Source organism: Nymphalis io, chromosome 23 (genome assembly GCF_905147045.1).
Source record: "Nymphalis io chromosome 23, ilAglIoxx1.1, whole genome shotgun sequence".
NCBI classification, from domain to species: domain Eukaryota; kingdom Metazoa; phylum Arthropoda; class Insecta; order Lepidoptera; family Nymphalidae; genus Nymphalis; species Nymphalis io.
Window position 1 is genome coordinate 5589052 of NC_065910.1, and position 21811 is coordinate 5610862.

Sequence of the window (21811 nt, forward strand, 5' to 3'; positions counted from 1 at the left end):
ATATTTTCGTACACTACATAATCTGACATGACACATTTACAATATATAGAGATTACAGACAATTACAGCTGCCACTCGCGGTCATCGTTATCAACACCACGCGATAACTAGGTCAACCTTGAATTTTTAAGAGAATATGTCGTAATCATGTTGGGACAAATTTCCGACTTTGTTTAAATTCTGCGAAACTTTTATGTGATAACATTCTACTACACTTTAAGCATAAAAATATTGTTGAAACCACTCCCTTCACACTATATGAACGAAAAACATTCTGCATAGAAGCTAGAAGCAACAGAGAACAAGTAAGGACCGGCATGAAATAAATGGAAGTTTTTGTCAACTTCAAAATTAATTTTACCAGCAGATATTCAGTATCTAAGACGACGTTTTTTTTTTTACATGCATTTCAATTAATCATCAATATTCAAGCACTGCATGGGATCTCAAGAAAAGTGAAACATATTTTATCGCTTCTAAAATATATGCGACAACGAAACGAAATTCCTTTTTTTTTTTTAAATTAAATTTTTAGAATTAAAAACAATGTGCGCTTCAACATCCTCCTCTCCGTTGAAAGCACCGTTTTCAACTATGCTTGTCGTCAACGGTGAGAAGAGGACAAAGCTTAGTTAAAGTTCTTCTATATAAGCCTGTAGGTGTGCGAACTTCGGTTACACGTGCTACTGCGTCTGATCCGGGAAATAAGCGAGTTATTCTTGCAAGCTTCCAACATAACGGAGGCAAATTGTCTTTTATTAGCAGTATTAAGTCTCTTTCTTGTATTTTTGATGAATTCGTTCTCCATTTTGACCGCTGCTGAAGCTCCGAGACATACTCCTTTTGCCAACGCTGCCAAAAGTGTTGACGAATTTGTTCTATTCTTGCATTTCATTTTAATTGACTAGTGTTGAAGTCAGTAAGTGATGGCGAAGTCAACGAGCGCAATGGTCGATCAAAAAGTGCCCTGGCGTTAGGAAACGGTAATCATTGGGATTGGATGATAAGGGATACAAAGGCCTACTTTTTAAAATAGCCTCGTTTTCTGCAAAAAATGTTCCTAATTCTTCGAATGTGAGATGGGTATTACCCATGACACGGCGAATATGGTGTTTAGCGGATTTCACTTCGGCCTCCCAGATACCACCAAAATGAGGAGCGTGCGTGGGTGAGAAAATAAATTTAATATCGTCTTTAGTTGCAAAATCCAATATCTGTTATTTGTTTGTATTTAAAAATTTAACTATCTCTTTGGCTGCCGCGACAAAATTTTTACCATTATCACAATATACTTCAGCTGGTTTTCCGCTTCTAGATATAAATCTGCGGAAAGCCTGTAAGAAACCATCTTTAGAAAGATCGCTGACAGCTTCTAAATGCAAACATGTAAATCTAAAACATATCAATAAACATAAATAGGCTTTAGTTGTCCTCGCCCCGCAACCCCTCTTATTTAATATGTAGAATGGACCAGCAAAATCAATACCTACAGTCTTAAACGGAAAGTCTCTTTGCACGGGTAAATTGCCCATTATTGGATATATAGCCCTGCCTTGATGACGTCTACATGTAACGCATTAATGCACTGTATTTCTTGCTAGACGTCTACCATTAATAGGCCAAATAGACTCACGAATTACTGATAATAATAATTGCGGCCCTGCATGCATATAACAAAGATGTTCTCTTTCAAAGACAAGCTTCGTGAGGTGAGCAATGACTTGAATAAAGAAGGATAGGATGTTTTTTATCAAAATTGTAGTCCGAGTTATCCAATCTACTACCGACTCTTATCAATTTTAAATCATCATCGAAAAACGGTGTTAATGGTAAAATCGTTGATTTATTACTTATACCCACATGTAACATATTGTATTCTTTGGAAAAGATTGTTTTTGAGAAATTGCACAGATTATAAAATGAATCGTTCAGCTCATCTAAGCTTAAATTTCCTGTCCTTTTATTTGTTTTGTTTCGTAAATTAAAAATAAAACGTTTAACATATTCTAAAACTCTTTGAATTTTTAATATTTCGACAAATTTCGAATATTTTTCAAATTCTATTAAAACAGGTTCTTTAGTTGCATCTGCTATGGCTAATGCTGTTAAGTTTGATTTCATCTTGTTGACTGGTTATAATAGTATTATGACTGAATTTTCTTAGTTGTACGCAAATAAATAAAGAAATAGCACCTGTAATTAGCCAGCCAAGTTTAGAACTTCTTAGTTTAATAAGACTTGGACCCAATGACTGCTCGTCGTTACCTAGAACATCCCAAAACAAGTCTGCACCAATGAGTACATCGATGGACGATGGAATGTTGAAATTGGGATCGACAAGTTTTAAATTCTTTGGTAGTTTTAAATTATCTAAGTTAATAGGAGCAGCAGGAATCGAACCTATTAACTCTTTAAGCACAAAACAAGCTAGCGTTACATAATATTTTTCATGTATTGAACTAAGTTGAGCACTGCAACTCTTTGTTATGTGGTTAGACGAGTTGTTACCTATAACGCTAATTTTATTTATTTGGCTTTCGAGACTTAAATATTCTTTTAATTGTTTGCTTATAAATGATGATTGACTTCCACAGTCAAGTAATGCACGAACTTGAACCGATTTATTTGTTTTTGGATTGCGTACTTTAATCAATGTAGTAGATAGTAGAAGTTTGCTATAGTATTGGTAGACGTAATAGTTAAAGAAGACGAATTGGTATCGAGTTCTTTCGTTTGATGAAGCAATGTATTGTGTTTTTTCTTAAAAGTACGACAAGTGCCTAGCTTACAGTTATAAGTTTGATGTCCTCCCCTTAAAAAATTCATACATAGTTTAAACTTTGAACATCTTTCAACCCTTTCATCAAAGTTCTTTCGTTTAAATATGCCACATTCATATATTTTATGATCTCCGTTGCAAATAACGCAAGATTTAAAATTGTTACAATTATTTTGCAAAGATGTAAAAGATTTCGTATGAGCTCGTTCACTATTAAAATTAGGGCCTGTAGACCGTGAAGAGCTACCTGACGCCTTTAGTCTATCTATTTTATTACGATGTAATGTTTCTCGTATATCAGCACGATCTGTTAAGAATTTATTAAATTGAGCTAACGTAGGTACCTCGTCCAAAGAGCTACGAATTTACTTCCATCTAGTTGAAGTATACGTGTCTAGTTTAGATGACACTATGTGTATTATTAATATGTCCCAGTGCTGAGTAGGCTGACCAAGACTACACAAAGCGGAGTCGACGTTCGGACGTCGTTGAGTGAGGTTGTATTTACTGCGAAAATTGTTCGACTTAATGAATTCAAACGACATCTGGCGTTGTAAAACTGTGTTGTTATCTCTTATGCGGCACATCTGGACATTCTGCTTTGTACATGGACTATTGTTTTGCCTAATGAGTGGATTTATTGTTTCGGACTAGGTTGAGTTGGTTGAGGAGTAGGGCGTTCAAAAAGAACGTTTCGCAGGCGATACTGGACTCCGAAGAGTCCGCATCAGAAGCTAGGGAGGATCCTGCGAAGATGAACACGGAGGAACTTCGCGCACAGGCTGGCCGCAATGCAGCCCTCATTTTGGACGTGGCACAATAATCCTCTAAACTAAAAGGAGTTTCTAAAAAACTGCAGGAGTCAGTGGCTGCCCTGCAAGGAATAATTGACGCCCTAGCGTCTCGCACGGAAGCGGAAGAGACACGAAAACTCCGTGCCGATAACAGCCGCTTGCGTAAGGAAGTGGACGGTCTCAAGACCGAAATAAAGGCTCACCGCCGGGAGTTCGCTGAGAGACGGACTACGGTGGCAGTGGCAAATGAGGCTTCCAACAGTTCTGCGTGGGATAGTCAAACGATGGAGGCTTTCAAGGCGGACATAATGTCGTCAGTCGGCGTTATGTTTAATGCACACATGGCGGGATTAGAAGAGCGCCTCCTGCCTGCGAAGGTGCAACGCCCTCCGTTAGCTGCTGATAAAAAGCGGGAGTCGATGCTACAGAATGCGCCGACATACGCGCAGGCGGCCAGCCGGGCTCTACCGCCGAAACCAGCACCTGCACCTAAGCGGGCACCTCCAGTAGCTCCGCCGACATCGACCGCTGGCCCTTCAAACGCCGCAATCACGCCGGAGACGATCCAACCACAGATGGTCCAGGAGACGTCCTGGTCCACTGTAGTCAAAAAGGGGAAGAAGGGGAAAAATACTTCCCCTTCAACTGGAACCACAAACACGGTGGCGTCCACGATTTCTAAGGTACTAGAGACGGCCAAGCCCAAATTGGCTGCCCCTCGCACAGCTGCAGTGGTGGTAACGCTGCAGCCAGAAGCGGAGCAGAAGGGCGTTACGTATGCCCAAGTTTTGGAGCGCGCCGAGCAGGGCGTGAAATTGCAGGACCTCGGGATTACTGGCGGACTCAAAGTCCGACGATCAGCTACAGGGGCCAGAGTGCTGGAGCTGCCGAGGGCGCAGTCAGACCAGGCCGATAAGCTGGCTGACCAGCTCCGCACGGTGCTGGATGGAGTGGCTCTCACTCATTGAGAGGGGCTCGGGATACGTAGTGGTGGAATGGGGGAGTATTCAGTTGTAGGTACGTACTTCTCTCCCAACCGCAGCCTGGCAGAGTTCGATATTTTTTCGACTCTGTCAGGGCCGCGGTAACCAGACAGTCACCAAGACCAACTATGGTCCTCGGTGATTTTAATGCCAAGTCACGCGCCTGGGGAAATCCTCTTCTGGGGAAGCTCTTCTGAGAACACCGCAGAGAGTTATAGCGGTGAGAGCGGTACGAGGTTACCGTACGGTGTCGTGGACGGTGGCGACACTTCTTGCGAGTGATGCGCCCTGGGAACTCCAAGCCGAGGTACTCGCGGAAGTGCATCGATTTCGGGTGGAAGCCAGGGCGAATGGCGACCGTCTAGGATAAGCGGAGGTGGGGCGAATCAGGTCTGTAGCCCAACAAGCTCTCATTCGCAGATGGGAGGTGGATCTGGGATCCCCATCAGCAGGCCTGGCGATAGTGGAGGCGATCCGCCCCCACTTGAATCGCTGGGTAACAAGAAGGAGCGGCACACTTACGTTTAGACTGACGCAGGTGCTTACTGGGCACGGCTGCTTCGGTAAGTACCTGCACGGGATAGCGAGGCGGGAGATATCACCCTCCTGCCATGAGTGTGGTGCGCCACTGGACACGGCACGTCACACTTTGACGGAGTGTGCTGGGTGGGGGCCCCAGAGGCATACCCTAGCGGCGATAGTTGGCGGAGACATCTCGCTGCCGAGCGTGATTAATGCTATGCTTGGCAGCGAGAGGTGTTGGATGGAGATGGTCTCTTTTTGCGAAAGTGTTATGTTGCAGAAGGAGGTCGCGGAGCGAGAGCGAGAGGCGAGGTCAGCCGCCGCTGATTCGCTCCGCCAAAGAAGACCCGGGAGGAGGCGCCGACGCTATGCTCACCTTCTTCCCCCACCGTAAGCGCCGCTGGGGTTAGGGGGGTACTCAGTACCCCGAGAACCCCCTAAGAATGGAGGCCGCTTGAGCGGGCCAACCGTCGGTGCGTCACGGTAGGATGCGCAAGCGATCCCGTGACGCCCCTTCGACAAGACGGAGTGGGTACCGCTGGTTTTTTAGTGGGTATTCCGGCGCCTTCAGTGATAAGAAGAGATAAGAAAGTGTCACGAAACTCCAGCCATCGAAAGTAGGCACCATCGAATTTATTAATTTGTAATTGCGGTAATTGATATTCTGTTTCAAAATGATCGTGATGACATCGAGACAAGGAAGAGGTATTTTGCTCGTCTTTGTGACTGTTAGAATCAGTAATAATAGTTTGAGCAATCGCAATACATGTCGTACAATCTTGCTCAATAGCATTTCGCTCATTTATCTCCAATGCCAAATCATCTGAATTTAAAACATCAATTGAATGATCGTATTGAATAGCTAATAAACGAAATTTTCTAATTTAATTGATAATTCCTATAATTGAATTGGAGATAAATACTTCTTAATTGAAATAGTATCAATAAAATTTTTAAATTTAGTAATACGACCTTTTATAGAAGAACGCTTAGTAAGTAATGTCTTTAGATCATACTTAAAATCACTGTCGCTAATCATTTTTGATATTAAATCAAAATAATAATAATAAAACCGTATTAATAATTAAAATAATCGCTCACTCTCCTCAATTTGGTGTCACCTGGCTCGCGAATCACGAATCGCAATACCCGTTGTACGTACAAAATGGCCGCACAACTTCGTCTCGATTAAGCTGAAATAGTCGGCCAAAAAAAAAAACGTTAAATACATATACGTTTTCAATAATTATATATATTTATACTTCGTTAAAACAAAGAACGAAAATACTAATAGCTTAATAAATTATTTAAAATTTTATGTTCTCAATGTAGGTAGGTACATAATATATTCTCATATTTTAATTAATCGTAAATATATTTTATTTACTAGTATATAAAAAACTAATGAGATTAAAAAACGTTTTAAAATAAATTGATGTATATAGGTATAGGTAAATAGGTATTAGGTATTAGATGTAGGATTGGGTATAAAATTGGAAAATAGCAGGGCACTTAGCTTATTAATTAGATCGAAGCGTTGATTGTATTTACGCGCAGACTTCTGTAGTGTAACTATGTTATGAAATACGATCACTCTTCCAGCTGGGTTACTCTTGCCACGTATGATGCAATAGTTGGATCGTCGAATAACCGCCGAAACGTAATTGCGTTTTTCTTATTTCTCGTTGACCGTTTCCGTAGATTGCAATTAATGTATTTATTCGTTTTGTCACACGATCGCCAAGTGTATTCGTTTTGAGATTGTGGAAATCAAATAATTATTAGTTTTAAGATAGATTTATTGTTCATCGACGTTGCAAGAAAGATATTGAATAGGAATAATTTGTAGGTAGGTAAAAGAAAATTATATGTAGACAAAGTAAAATAATGTTGCCATTCTAAAAACAATGTGCGCTTCAACAAATTATTTTTTTTTTTTTATAGAATAGGAAGGTGGACGAGCATATGGGCCACCTGATGGTAAGTGGTCACCAAACGCCCTTAGATATTGGCATTCTAAGAAATGTCAACCATCGCTTATAGCCAATGCGCCACCAACCTTGGGAACTAAGATTTTATGTCCCTTGTGCCTGTAATTACACTGGCTCACTCACCCTTCAAACCGGAACACAACAATATCAAGTATTGCTGTTTTGCGGTAGAATATCTGATTATAACTTACAAAGTTATTTACAAACCGAAAATAAATCGGTATGTATGTATGTATGAGTATTTTCAAACAACCTACCCGTTGCAGTCATTGTCCCGTATGTCAAAACTATAAAAAGTACTAAAAATTGTCTATGGCCTTATCTCGATATCTTTCATAAGAATTAATATTTTATATATAAATAAAAAAATACAGACCTGAGTAACTAACTTTGGAAGAACAGTTATTTTATAGCAATTGTATCGAATAAATGCTCGACGTGATTCTTTAAACTGACATAACTTTATAAACCAATTAAAATAAAACAAACACCAAATTTTGAGTTAGCTACAATGCATTAGTGAAAACCGCACTCAAATCCGTTAAGCCATTTTTAAGATTAGCGTGCACAGACACACAGACAAACAGATAACAGGAAAAAATTGTAATAATCATTGTTTTGAGTTCTTTTGCGTTAATAAAGGCCCCAGTAATAGTTTTACTCATATTATATCTTCCATGTATAGACAACGATGAGTTACAGATTTATTATATGTATAGAATAGATTTATGTTTCTCATTAAATAACGTGAGCTCCGAGTAATATTAAATTAAAAACAATCAGAATAAGATATTTTCCTGCGACTGAGCCTATATTTTAATTAAGACCTTTAGCATTCATTTTTTTTTTAGCATCGGCGAAAACCGCATTGAATTCCGTGCAGTAGTTTAGACGTAATGCGGCTACAAACATACAGACAGACAGACAGGGAAATTTTTTTAAGCATTTATTTTGGCTTCTGCTGCCTTAATATTTTTTTTTTATAGAATAGGAAGGCGGACGAGCATATGGGCCACCTGATAGTAAGTGGTCACCAAACGCCCTTAGACATTAGCTTAGACATACATAGCCAATGTGCCACCAACCTTGGAAACTAAGATTTTATGTCCCTTGTGCCTCTAATTACACTGGCTCACTCATCCTTCAAACCGGAACACTACAATATCAAGTATTGTTGTTTTGCGGTAGAATATCTGATGAGTGGGTGGTACCTACCCAGACGAGCTTGCACAAAGCCCTACCACCAGTGAAATAATACGATATTAGTTTTTTTCCAACATATTTAATGCACAGACATCGGCCTGTTACAATTTTATTATAAGTATAGATTTAGCGATATCGGTAGCCTGATTATTTGTAATTTAAATATCTAGCACCTTTATAATAATGTATATAATAATTTTAGTGTCAAACATATTTAAAGAATTTTTATTATGTTTTAGTATATTGCTAACTGAATTGGTGATGATTCGTTTTTTTTGTGCGTTTAAGGATTGCCAGTAAGACGGTGACTATAACACTTGATGTCCTCCAGACCGATTTCGGCCACGGAGGTCAATCCCGAGAGAGATTAGCCAACTACGCAGGAGATATTATAGTGCACAAGTGTGTGCGCAAACACAGGTGCACTCTCTGTTCCCTAACTATCATAATCCGATGGTACGGCAATCCGACACGACCGGAAAGAGTTCAGGCGCAGGACCAACTGCGTTACATGATTTCCAAGGCAGGGGAGTGAACACACTTCCAACTTTCAGACTCCGGGCTGCTACTGAGAATTTTCTGACAGAAAAACCCAACTTTTTATTGGCCCCAACTGGAAATTGAACCCAGGACGTCCGGGTCTGTGACCTTGCATCAAGCCACTAGACCAACGAGGCAGTCGATAGCTATAACACATATACTACGCTTTAAATAAACTTCTTAAAGACTTCAATTTTTAAATTAACTTTTTATAAAAAAAAAAAACGCGTTTTCTGAATTTATAAAAATGTGTGAAATATTTTTCAGATATTTACGTTTTTCGACGTACAAAATAATATGGTTTGCAACGTTACAATAATGAAACTTCTAAGCTCTGTATTAATAATTTTATGATACGTTTGTTACAAATATGTTGTAAGCAATGTTCCATAAGTACCAGGGTAGCATAAGCGTCGACAGGTCACGTTCACTGCATGCATCTAGAGACCATTCAATAGAAAGCAATAGGATGTTACTATCCTCTAGCGAATCCGCAACTACTTGGATATTGTCCAAATAAGTTTTGAAATGTGAAAGGAACCTGTCTCACTTGTTTCCAATTCAATAAAAATGCATTTTGAAATTATAGACAATCCGAGTTAAATTAATTTAGTGACATTAGCTTAACAATTTTTCCTTAATTTAAACTCTACGTAAAATTATCATAATCTGATAGTGGTTTTTTTTTAATTAATTAATAATTTGACGGTACTTTCATACTGCGAAGTTTTTAGTTTTAGGACTCTCGCTTTAAAAGGGAATGCGAATTTCACTGGTTGTAGGGCTTTGTGCAAGCTCGTCTGGGTAGGTACCACCCACTCATCAGATATTCTACCGCAAAATAGCAGTACTTAATATTATTGTGTTCCAATTTAAAGGGTTCCTTAGGTTAGTATCGCAATGTAAGCGATGGTTACTGTAACTTTTCTTACATTGCCAATGTCTATGAGCGTTAGTGACTACTTACCATCGGGTGGCAAATTTGCTCGTCCGCCTACCTATAATATAAAAAAAAAGAATGCTGCTAAGTTCTAGAACATGGTACATGACCAATTTGTGTGTAAGATATGTAGATTCCCAATATGTCAAAAGAAAAGTCCAGTATACCACATTATTACCTGTGCTATGATGGGGCAGAACTACCTCTATAAAGCTCTAGAAAACTATATAAATAAAATCGTACATCGCTTCATGTCTATGATATTTCTTATGATCCCAATTTCTATAGGCGTATTAGATCACTTACCATCAGGTGGCTCATTTGGCAGTCTAAGCACGTATTTTATAAAAAATATATAGCTCTCCTGGAAATTTCAAGATCGGATTTTGTATTGTTATATACATTATTTTTTCATACGAGTACTGTGAACATTTTAAATTTATGTTCTAAAAAATTTTAACGTAGAAACTGAATTCAATATCTCTGTGGATATGATGATATGTCTCGCAGCTGAAGATTTATGATTGTTATCAATAAAAAATATCTTATATTATGACAGCCATCAATGGCATAATCTGAAATTATCGTAATGTTTTTAAAAATAGCAATTTTGAGTGTCATTTATAGATTTCTATCAATATTTAATAAAATATTTTAAAATACCGTTTAACTTCGAATTATTTATACCAAATGTGTTATTGAATATTGTTTAATGGAATATATTATGTATAATATGTATATGAGTATTACAAAGTTATTTTATAAAGTTGTTTTAGTAGTTTTTGATACTTTATATTCTCATTTGTAAAAAAGTTCTTAACTTTTGGACATAAGGGAAAGATTACTAACAATGGTTACTGCGTGAAAGTATCACAAACAAACTCACTTTCACATCGTCTGTGTCTTGAGTAATATTTATAATATTATAATATTAATAAACACACACAGACAGACGATTGCCTTAACGATTTTTTTCGTCATAATTTAATATTTCATATGAATCGGTGGAGTTCGTATATTCAAAATACGCACACCCGTGGTTAGTAATAGGACATCGGTTTTCGCTTCACGTCCGAAACGCTAGGGTTGTCGAGAACGCAAAATCTAATTATTTGATTTATTTGAAGTGTTACGCTAGTTCATAATTTCAATACATATAAACTATATAGTACCAGTAGTATTTTACTTTGTGTAAGGGCTTTGTGCAAGCCCGTCTTTGTAGGTATCACCCACTCATCATATATCCTTCCGCCAAACAACAATATTTAATACTTCATTGAACAAAAGCTTGATGATGCATTGCTGATGTAAGGAACGTTTTTTATTTCTTACGATTCCATTGCCTATGGATAGTTGTGATCACTTACCACAGGTAGCCCATTTTCCCGTCCGCCTCACAATTTTTTAGTAAAAGGATAAAAATAACAAACTTATATAATAGTTAACATACATTTTTAAGAATAAAAATATATGTCGGTGATGTTAAAAATACGGGAGTTGTTTTGAAAATGAGCCGCAAGCGTTGTCAGTGTTACATAACGTTTTGACTGAGTCTAGATGAGTCGGTTCGTGTTGGTGACAGTACACTTCAATGCTAGCCGCTGTACAGTCAATACATTTGAGTGACTATGGATTTGTTATTTGTTGACCACCTCATCTGTTATATATATATGTCGACGTAAAATCATAAAACTCTTTCCTAAATCTTAATTATGTTAATTATTACTAAATTAATTTACAAGTATATTTTATTAAGTAATGTTAAGATTCAAATGTATGATTTGACTAGGTAATATTAAAAAGAAGGTGTAATGGTTGAGTACTCTTTTAAGATACGGACAATTACTCCTTATTTGTTAAAAAGTTAATCTTTAAATTAAAAATTCAGTTGTAAAACTATTATCTGGATTTAAAAAAAACAAAACATCATTGTTTAGTTATCTTGATTACATTTAAGTAAATAAGTTGCATTATTTTAGATATAATAAAACGGCAAGCTCCATTAACATCGTTAGTTGTTTTTAAAGATGTTTTCCTTATTAATTTTACCTTCTAAATTAACACAATGATTGCTAAAATTCAATTTACAATTTATAAGTAACAATGCTTATATTTGTTTATGGCTTTCTGTAACATCAAAAGAAATATTTTTGATTTTTACTCTCAGCCGGCAAACTTTGTTTGCAGTTTTAAAATGTTTTTATTATTAGTTTTATATTCTAAAATTCTAAGCAGTGTTTAAATAATTCTTAAAAATTATTTCATAATTTAATAAATTGAAATTGTGTTGCAATAAAATTGTTAACTTTAATTTTATTATTTTAAAGTGAGTGTATTAATTAAGTGACTGCAGTTTTTAAATATTTTATTATTAGATTTACATTCTAAAATTCAAAGTAGTTAAATAATTCTTAAAATTTGTTTTATAAGTTTATAAGTTTTAATTAGTTAAAATGATGTTGCGATAAAACTGTTAACTTAAATTCATTATTTAAAAGTGTGTGTATTAACTGAGTGACGGCCATTTTGAGAGGAGAGCCGTCGCGGAGTGCCGCAGGCGATGGTTGCTAGATACTACAACTCACATTTTATTAAAGGACAAGGAAAGTGTTTTGTCCATTAAAAGTTGTTATACATTTTCCGTGGGTTTCATTAATTATATTAAGTTCACATTTTATTAAATTCACATTTTATTGAATTCATTACGGATAAGGAGGGCGATGTTAGCTACGCTGACAACACCGTGCCTAAACATTCGGTTGGGGATTCAAACCGCTTTATATATATTTTTTCATTATCATAAAAAAAATTCACACCCCTAGCCTTAGTGATTTCGACAAAATATTGGCTCTCTGATTTACGACTGCGTTATAACTATCACTGATTTTTATCTTCTTTTAGGGTTCCGTTTTGGATGTAAAAACGGCACGGACGTAGATAGTGAAGTTTATATTTGAAGATAACGAGCCGGTTGGAGTTAGAGGACTGGGAAATCATAAAATATACCTTTGAATTCGCCATTTAGAGTCAAGTGGAACTTTGGCATCGGCTTGGTTTTTGAGGATTTGGATTGTGGTACAATCGAATTTTTTTAGTGTCACAAAACCCAATTGTTAGGTCTGAGGTATGATTCCTAATCATACGATGATTTTCATCAATCAATTTGTTTTACTGACAATTCTTGTCTATAGCAGAATACAAGTATGCAAGAAAAGTTTTTGTGCATTGTCATTGAAATATTTGTATTTTTGTCACAATAATTACATCATACTGTTTCATTGTTGACATCACAAAAGTTGACGATTCTCTTTTAATGAGAACGCAGTTCATTTTTGGATGTTGGTATAATTTATTTTTGACATTTTAGAGGAAGCTTTAGCCTAGCAGTGGAACATTTACAGGCTGTTACTATTTAAATAATCAAACAAATCAGTGTCAATCTGTTTGTTTCAATACGAAATTAGTAGCGGTCTTCAAACATATAATCATCAATTGTTATTCCGTGTCATAATAATAATAATAATGTCCTCCAGACCGATTTCGGCCACAGCGGCCAATCTCAAGATAGATTAGACGAGGCGGTTGGCGTGACGTGTAGATACTTGCCTTTCACGCCGAAGGTTGTGAGTTCGATTCCCACCCAGGACAGACATTTGTGTGCATGAACATGTCTGTTTGACCTGAGTCTGGGTGTAATTATCTATATAAGTATGTATTTACAAAAGAAAAGTAGTATACGTAGTATATCAGTTGTTTGGTTTCCATAACACAAGCTTTGTACAAGCTTAATTTGGGATCAGATGGCCGTGTGTGAAAAATGTCCCAGAATATTATTATTATAAGCCAACTACCCAGGAGATATTATAGTGCACAAGTGTGTGCGCAAACACAGGTGCTCTTTCTATTCCCTAACTTTCATTATCCGATGGGACGGCAATCCGACACGACCGGAAAGAGTTCATGCGCAGGAACAACGGCTTTACGTGCTTTCCGAGGCACAGGAGTGTACACAGTTCCAACTTCCAGACTCCGGGCTGCTACTGAGAATTTTCTGACAAAAATCCAATAACTTTTTATTGGCCCGACTTGGGAACTGAAACCAGAACCTCCGGGTCTGCGGCTTTACATCAAGCCACTACACCAACGAGGCAGTCATCCGTATCAACCTTTAATATTCAATACAGGATTGTGGTTTAATTAAGATAATGTAGTTACTGTGTTACTAACACTATTCATGTGACAATTGTCTCATATCTGTTAAGATAAATATTAATAAATATTGATTAATATAATAACACAGTAACACTATCGTAGGAGAAGATATTTTTTAATTATTATTAATAGAAAGCACTTGTATAGAAGTACAAGTAATATCAAGTATCCTTACTAACGTTATAAAAACGAAAGTGACTTTTTTGTTTGATACGCTTTTACCTTTTAACTACTTGACTAATATACCTTTCAAATATAATAAAATTTGTCATACCACTTTGTCAGGGGTAGAGAAAAGAAAGATTCAAACTTGCTGTCTACTAAATTTCATCAAAATCGGTTTAGTAGTTTAGCCGTGAAAGCGTAACCGACAGACAGACAGTTACTTTATCAATTATAATATTAGGTCCTTACATATGAAATTAGCGTTTTGTCGTACTGACCACTTTGATCTGAAATATCTCCTCTTTGGTTAAGAATTCAAATTTATAAATTCATTAGGCTAGTACATTTGAAATTTAAAAACAGTCATTCATTTGTTTTTTCCCCATATTTTTTTTTTTGGCGTCGCTTATTACCGCACAATGGAAAACATGAAATATCGTTATATTGACGAGTACGAGTTCTACCGTGGCACCAGTGCTGCAGAAACAGCTCGACGGATTAATGAAAGGTAAGTGATAAAACTATATTAATCCACTTGAAGCAAATCGGGAAAGTAAAAAAACTTGAACGATGGGTACCTCATGAATTGAGTGAATCGAACTTGCAAACACACGCGGACTGCTGTGACGTGTACGTTGACTTACTCAACCGACACAATAATGAAGGGATTTTAAATCGAATCATTACTTGTGATGAAAAGTGGATACTGTACGATATTCCTCCCATACAAAACGCCAATTTCATATGTAGGGACATAATATTAGTGTTATTGTGTATAATACGTATATTTTCGTATATTCATATGTCACTTGAATCGGATTATCGAAACTGTGGTAACCTTTTTTTTTCTCGTTGTGGAAACCTTCAGAAAGGTACCCGGGTCCTATGGGGGGGGAACCGGGTTATGTGGGATTCTTACCCACTAAAACCACTGCGATGGCTGTCCTCAGCACGGAGGCTGCGGGATCGTGTTGATATAACGCATTAGCGGCCTCTCCCGTGCTTTGCTCCACTCGAGCTCGGCGGAGCTCTCATTAGGGGCGAATCTCGCCCCCCGCACTCCTCTCTAGCGCGTACGGCAGTTCGAGGCCATCACGGCTGCCGTCCTCCACAGGGCCGTCTGAAATAGGACACGTGAGGCCCCCACCTCACGCATCCCCGGCCCCAAGGTTACGTCCTATCTTTTAAGCCCCGGGCGTCTGGGCTATAACTGTGGTAACTTTAAGTTTTGTTGTACATTTCCGTCGATATTTATCTGGATGTGTGAGAGGTTATAAAATTTTACCTTTAAAATTTGGTATATTGTAATCTCAGATAACATCTTCTTAAATTGTATTTACTTCACATTTCCGTTTTTGCTTTACTCATTGCAAAACAAGTCTTTTTTGGTTAAGATTACGGATACAAAATAGACGTACAACGACACATTCCGCAGTGCGGTAAGGGTGCTTTTTTTTCGTGGAAAAACGCATTTACGCGTTCCCCCTACATGAGGTGGGGGGTATGTGGGACTCATACCCACTAAAAAACCAGCGGTACCCACTACGTCTCGTCAAGTGGGCGTCACGTCACGGGATCAATTGCACATCCTACCGTGACGCACCGACGGTTGGCCTGCTCAAGCGGGCATCCATTCCTAGGGGGTTCTCGGGGAACCGAGTACCCTCCTAACCCCAGCGGCGCTTACGGTGGGTGAAGAAGGTACGCATAGCGTCGGCACCTCCTCCCCGGTCTTCTTCGGCGGAGCGTATCAGCGGTGACTGACCTCGCCTCAGACAGAGCGTTAATCACGCTCGGCAGCGAGAGGTTTCCGCCAACTATCGCCACTAGGGTATGCCTCTGGCGCCCCCGTAGCACACTCCGTCAAAGTATAGTGTGCCGTGTCCAGTGGCGCACCACACTCGTGGCAGGAGGGTAATATCTTCCTCCTCGTTATCCCTTGTAGGTAATTACGGAAACAGCCATGTCCAGTAAGAACCTGCGTCAGCCTAAACGTAAGTGTGCTGCTCCTTCTTGTTACTAAGCGATTCAAGTGGGGGCGTCCATCTTCCGTCCAGGACCCAGATACGGGTCTGATTTATTGCATATGAAATATATTTTTATAGTCAATAAAGATGTTTTTACAATGTAACTAATTTTGTTATTTAAAATTGCAAAAATGATTTTTTTGGTCACATTATGATCAGCACATCAAAAGCATCAGTCAGCAGTGCAATGTACAGAAAACAATGGGAAGGACTCACATTCTTATAATAATATTTATGAATTTTCAACAATTTGAGCTTGGAACGTGTTTTAGCTGTTTTTATTTCGAACTAGTTTCTGATCGTGGCTTCGCCTATATATGCATAGCAGGTTTTAGGTACCATATATCATTTTCTGTATAACGTATACGCAGAATTTCATGATGATCGGTTGAATAGTTATGTGAACAAACGACTTTAAAAACTCACATTTGTATTTATAAGTTATAATTTCAAATATTTTTACCGATGACGTAATCACTGAGTTATTAAACTGTATAGAAAAAACCTATCCTATAAGAAAATTGAATGCAAGTGTATGCTGAGCTGTATGTTTGAATTCCTATATATAGCCAAAATTCAATAACATACTTGTCATTAACAAAATATCGTATGGATTTCTTTCATTACTTTAGATCACTTGTTGGAGTTAGTTGTCATTGTGTACTAGCTCCTTATAACACTCATACGTACTTTCTTTTTTTACTTTGGGTTATCCGATAGGAACTCTTTCTTTGTAAAATAAGAAGGCCGAAGGAAAAAAAAAGCACCTGACGGTAAATGGTCACCGTCGCCCATAAATATTGACGTTGTAAGAAATATTAATCATTCCTAACATCATCAATGCGCCACCAACCTTGTAGATTAAGATGTTATGTCCCTTGTGTCTGTAGTTAAATTGATTTACTAACGCTTTAAACCGGAACGCAACAATATTTAGTAGTGCTGTTTGGGGATAGAAAAAGTAATAAGTTGGTGATAGTTATCCAGATAATCTTACCATGTTCAAGAGATTATAATGTACGCCCTAGATTATATTAGTTGAAAGTAATTCAAAGATTTGATATCCTTATAATAAAATGATTATCAATATAATATCAATTATATTATGACAAAGTCAGAATTCAGGAATCACTTTAATCCACTTATATTGTCTCAGTGCTTAACGCAATACAATTAATTATAGAATAATACACCAAGTCTTTGTATAATTTGATACGTGTAAGATCGATGACAATTGATAAGGAATTAAAATCAAAATTGTTAATCTATTACCCTTTAATTATATGTTAAGCTTAAAACGGTTTTTCATATTGTTACAATTAAGCCAAGTATTTGAAGACAAACGATTTGACTAGAAGATACCGATTCATTTTTTTTTTAGACAAAAATCAATCGAAAACTTGTTTGATCATTTATTTTATCAGTAGGAACTATTCTTAATAATTATGTTACCAACTTTATTTTTTAATTATTATTGTTATTTTACATTTTCTCTCCTATGAGGTAACAAAAACTTAAACACACGGGCCGTAGCCAAGCGCGAGTAGGGGTTAGGTGATCGTAAGCAGATGAGATGAATGGAGTCATAAAGAACTTGCGAGTGGGGCGGTATGTGTTGAGGATGATTGCCTTTTGGAGTAAATTATGAGTGTGTTGCGGAACCTGTACCATATCAAGGCTACGTTGTAGGCTTTTAGGTACGATTCCAGTTGATGATATGACAATGGGAACATTATTATTATTATTACCAACTTTTTATGATTTATCCTTATAGGTTTAAAGACATTTATTCTCAATAAGACATATTATAGTCACTTACTTGAGAACAGAGGTTACATATTATTCTTTTACTTTTCTTATGAGTTGAATAAAATAATTATATTTTGTTTTTATATAAACAGTATTTTTTATAGTATAGGATGATTATATAGGCTCCCTGATGGTAAGTGGTAATCATCCCCCATAGACATTGCCATAAAGAAAGAAATAAAAACGTAAAACTTCGTAAACCGAACTGAAGCATTAAGTAAACCTATTTTAAGCATATTTATTTATTCTAAAAATAATCTCTATCAGCTGTTAAATGCGATATAATAATAATAATATAATTAATAAAACAATGTATTATAAGTAATATAATGAGTTATGTTAAGAATATCATAAAAATGTGTTGTACTATGTGTTTGTAAATATTTTTTATTGCTATAATATGAATCATAACTGTGACATTGCTGTGTAAGTTAATTCAGGAGCTTCGTTTTTTTTTTCGTTTTTATCAATGAAAACTGAGGCTCTTCAAATGTTATAAATCAACAGATATAAATAATAAAAAAATGTCTGATTATTATTTTGGTTAACCTAGGCAATAATTGCCCATACAAAATTCGATCATATCCTTTCAAATAATGAATTCCATTCTGTATCTCTTAAAGGATACCTCATGATGTATTCAGATCAGATTACGCAAAACTCAAATTTCATTATATCTGTAAAATGGTTGGCCTTATCAATTATAATTTACATAAAAGATTATGTAAATAAGATTATGTATTAGGTTTATGTATGACAGTAATTAAGTCTCCGCGATTATACCTTAAATTACGAACCGATCCTAAAAATAAAACATTTTATAATGAACTTTATAACAGTCAAGTTAATTATAAAATGTTTTGATAATAAAATCTTACTGCTTTATGTTATTCAAGATTGTGGAGTGTATTTTGTGCTTCACAGAATGTATGTTTTTTTTAAATATTTTACATATTTTTTTTATTTTATAGCTTACTTAATCTCACTGTTTCTTTGAATTTTAATTATCAAAATTAACAATGATGCCGAATATTATTTGTATTGTGATTTGTATCGCAACTCATTACAGTCTCATCATAATTTGTACGTGTTTTCGTGAGTGATTCTGTAAAAAATTGTGATAAAGTCGCCTTATGGGTTAATTTAAATTGATTTCGTTATTATGTTTTGTTTCAGTAATTGAAAATTAACATTACAATTATATATTTCACTTAATTACATAATAAAAATAACATTAGATAAATAATATTATAAAGTATTTACAATATTATTTTGTTTCAGTACAAAGATATTTCGAGATTAAAATTTAATCCTTCTTGTGTACTGCCTCGTCGGAGGTGCATATGTTCTGAAAAAAGACGCTAATAAATATTTTTTTATTTATTGATATCCTTTATAAAAACCGAATAATCCAAATCATATCCAAATTATCTCTTTCTCTCACTCACACACTACACAAATACACCTACTCGTATACGCGCGAACATTAACGCAGACAGATACACTAATTAATAAAGCACGTGATATGTGCTGATAGTTTAATTAATATATTTCATGATTGATATTGACCTCGTCTCGTTCTAATTATCAATAATAAAATTATTTTATACTTTGAAGATTTTATGTTATGTGTATTGTATTTTGAGAATGTTAATAAGGTTTTCGGTGTGTCCTGCCTGTCAATCTATTTTATAAAAAAAAAATTAAACGACCCATTTATGAATTACGAACATGTGTTTATCTCATCATCTCTATATTAAATCGCCGAAAGGTCCCGTGATTGTTTTAAGATATGACTATTCATATTTTACACTGTGGATAAACAGGAAAATAATAATAAACAACGGTAAAGTGATATTTTGTACGAATTTCATATTAATTCATATAAATGTTAAGTTCTGGACTTTTCGAATATCATTCAGCTCCATTAAGTAGTCCAATTAATTGATCTTTTCGATTGAATATAAAACAGAAGCTATCGTATTGTGTTTCTTGTTCGTTTACTTAGTGAAATACTAATTATTTTCTTCATAATTATAATTAATATTGAAGTATCATCCTAACTAATATTATAAATGCGAAAGTGAGTTTGTTACGTTTTCACGTCTAAGCTATTCAACCGATCATCATGATATTTTGTATAAACATTTGCAGGTGTTCAGAAAAGGGCATAGGGACAGACATAACTAGCACCTGACCACACCCTTCATGCATGGACGAAGCCGCAGGCGAAAACTAGTTATATTAAATTATAGTACATTAATATAATAATTTGTTTTTATAATTCATTTCGCGGTGAAAAAACATTAGTTCGGAAACTTGCAGGTGCCATTGAAATTCTGCTATGTTTATTCACCAACTCACACTAAACCCGTGTGGTAGAATAGTCTCCAATACTTCTCCTTTAGAATAGAAGAGAATGTTCCTTACATTAAACATATTTCTAATGATTCCTGTCAATTTGGAATGCTCAATAATTCCTCAGATAGTTTGACCGCCAACGATTGTGATTAACCGCCGCTAGTGTAGAATCATAATTAGCCTGTCATTGACCAATAGCGTTTGATCGATTATGACGAATTATGAATGAAGCGTTTTGCTGTACAGCTTTGTGATTTTCGTTTGCATGTTAATTAGAAATAAACGTTGCTGAACTGTTTCCAATGCGTATTCAATTTTTTTGCTAAAATTGTTCTGCCAAGAAAAAGCCTCCCTCATTCCCGCTTCACCTTTCCTTCACAAGTCTACGCGTGCTGGTTCTCAATGCCTTCTATGACTTCAATTCCATCGCGCACGAAGAAATTTGGCAACTCTTTTCTTTGTTGCACCACAAAACAATGGAATTCTTTACCAGCACATGTGTTCCCCTCCTCTTACGACCTGGGTTCCTTCAAACGAGGCGTGAAGAGGCATCTTGCGGGCCGGCAAGGCGGGGGTGGCTAGTGCAGAACATACTCGACTGTACTAGTCGTCGTCGCGTTTGGACTCCACTACGACTTACCATCAGGTGGAGTGGAGTCATTTGATTTGCCGGTATATATAAAAAAAACACTTGAACACAAGAATCATGATCTGTAACTCTATAAGCTTAGCTATTGGCGAGGTAAATTAATTGATTTATCTGCTTTACTCGTCACCAGATAATCAAATCAATAAATACATCGTGTTATCTATACTTATTAAATCGTGTCTTGGTTGACTATCGAAGCATTGTCAAAATTACTGAATCTGGAAGGCTTAAATTTAAAGAAAGAAAGAAAAGTTAATTGGCATCAACACGTCATATTGCAGACAAATTTAGTAATCCAACACGTAACGCTTACCAGAGAGGTTTGCACTGTTCAACAGATCAAGCGTGAATGTCCTACGGGCGCTTAGTGCAGTCGTAGTTATACGGTGTGTAATACGTGCACGTGTTTATATTTATAAGTTAAGTATTAAATTACTCTACATATAGCAATTGTTCTTAAATAATCAAACAATAGGTTATGAACTTATTAAGAGAATAACACTTAATAATTATTGCAGTTCCGCCATATAGAATAGAATAGAATATATATATGTCGCAATCGTATCATCTCTGGAACGCTAGCGCCATCTGTCGGTGCTCGACGGAGTCAATGATTCACCGGCTGAGCGGCGCATACGACACTTCTTGTGCATCAGCCGGCCAGTGTGGTCGAATATTGAAACCGACGCGCGTTCCTAGATATAGTGCTGAGTGATTGAACATTAAAAACGAGTTCATTTATCTACTGTGTTTCGTTGCTTCAACATTACCCATCGAAGCCCGCAAATTAGAATTTAGAAACTATGGACCGTACTGATGAAGCTGAGGCTCATCCT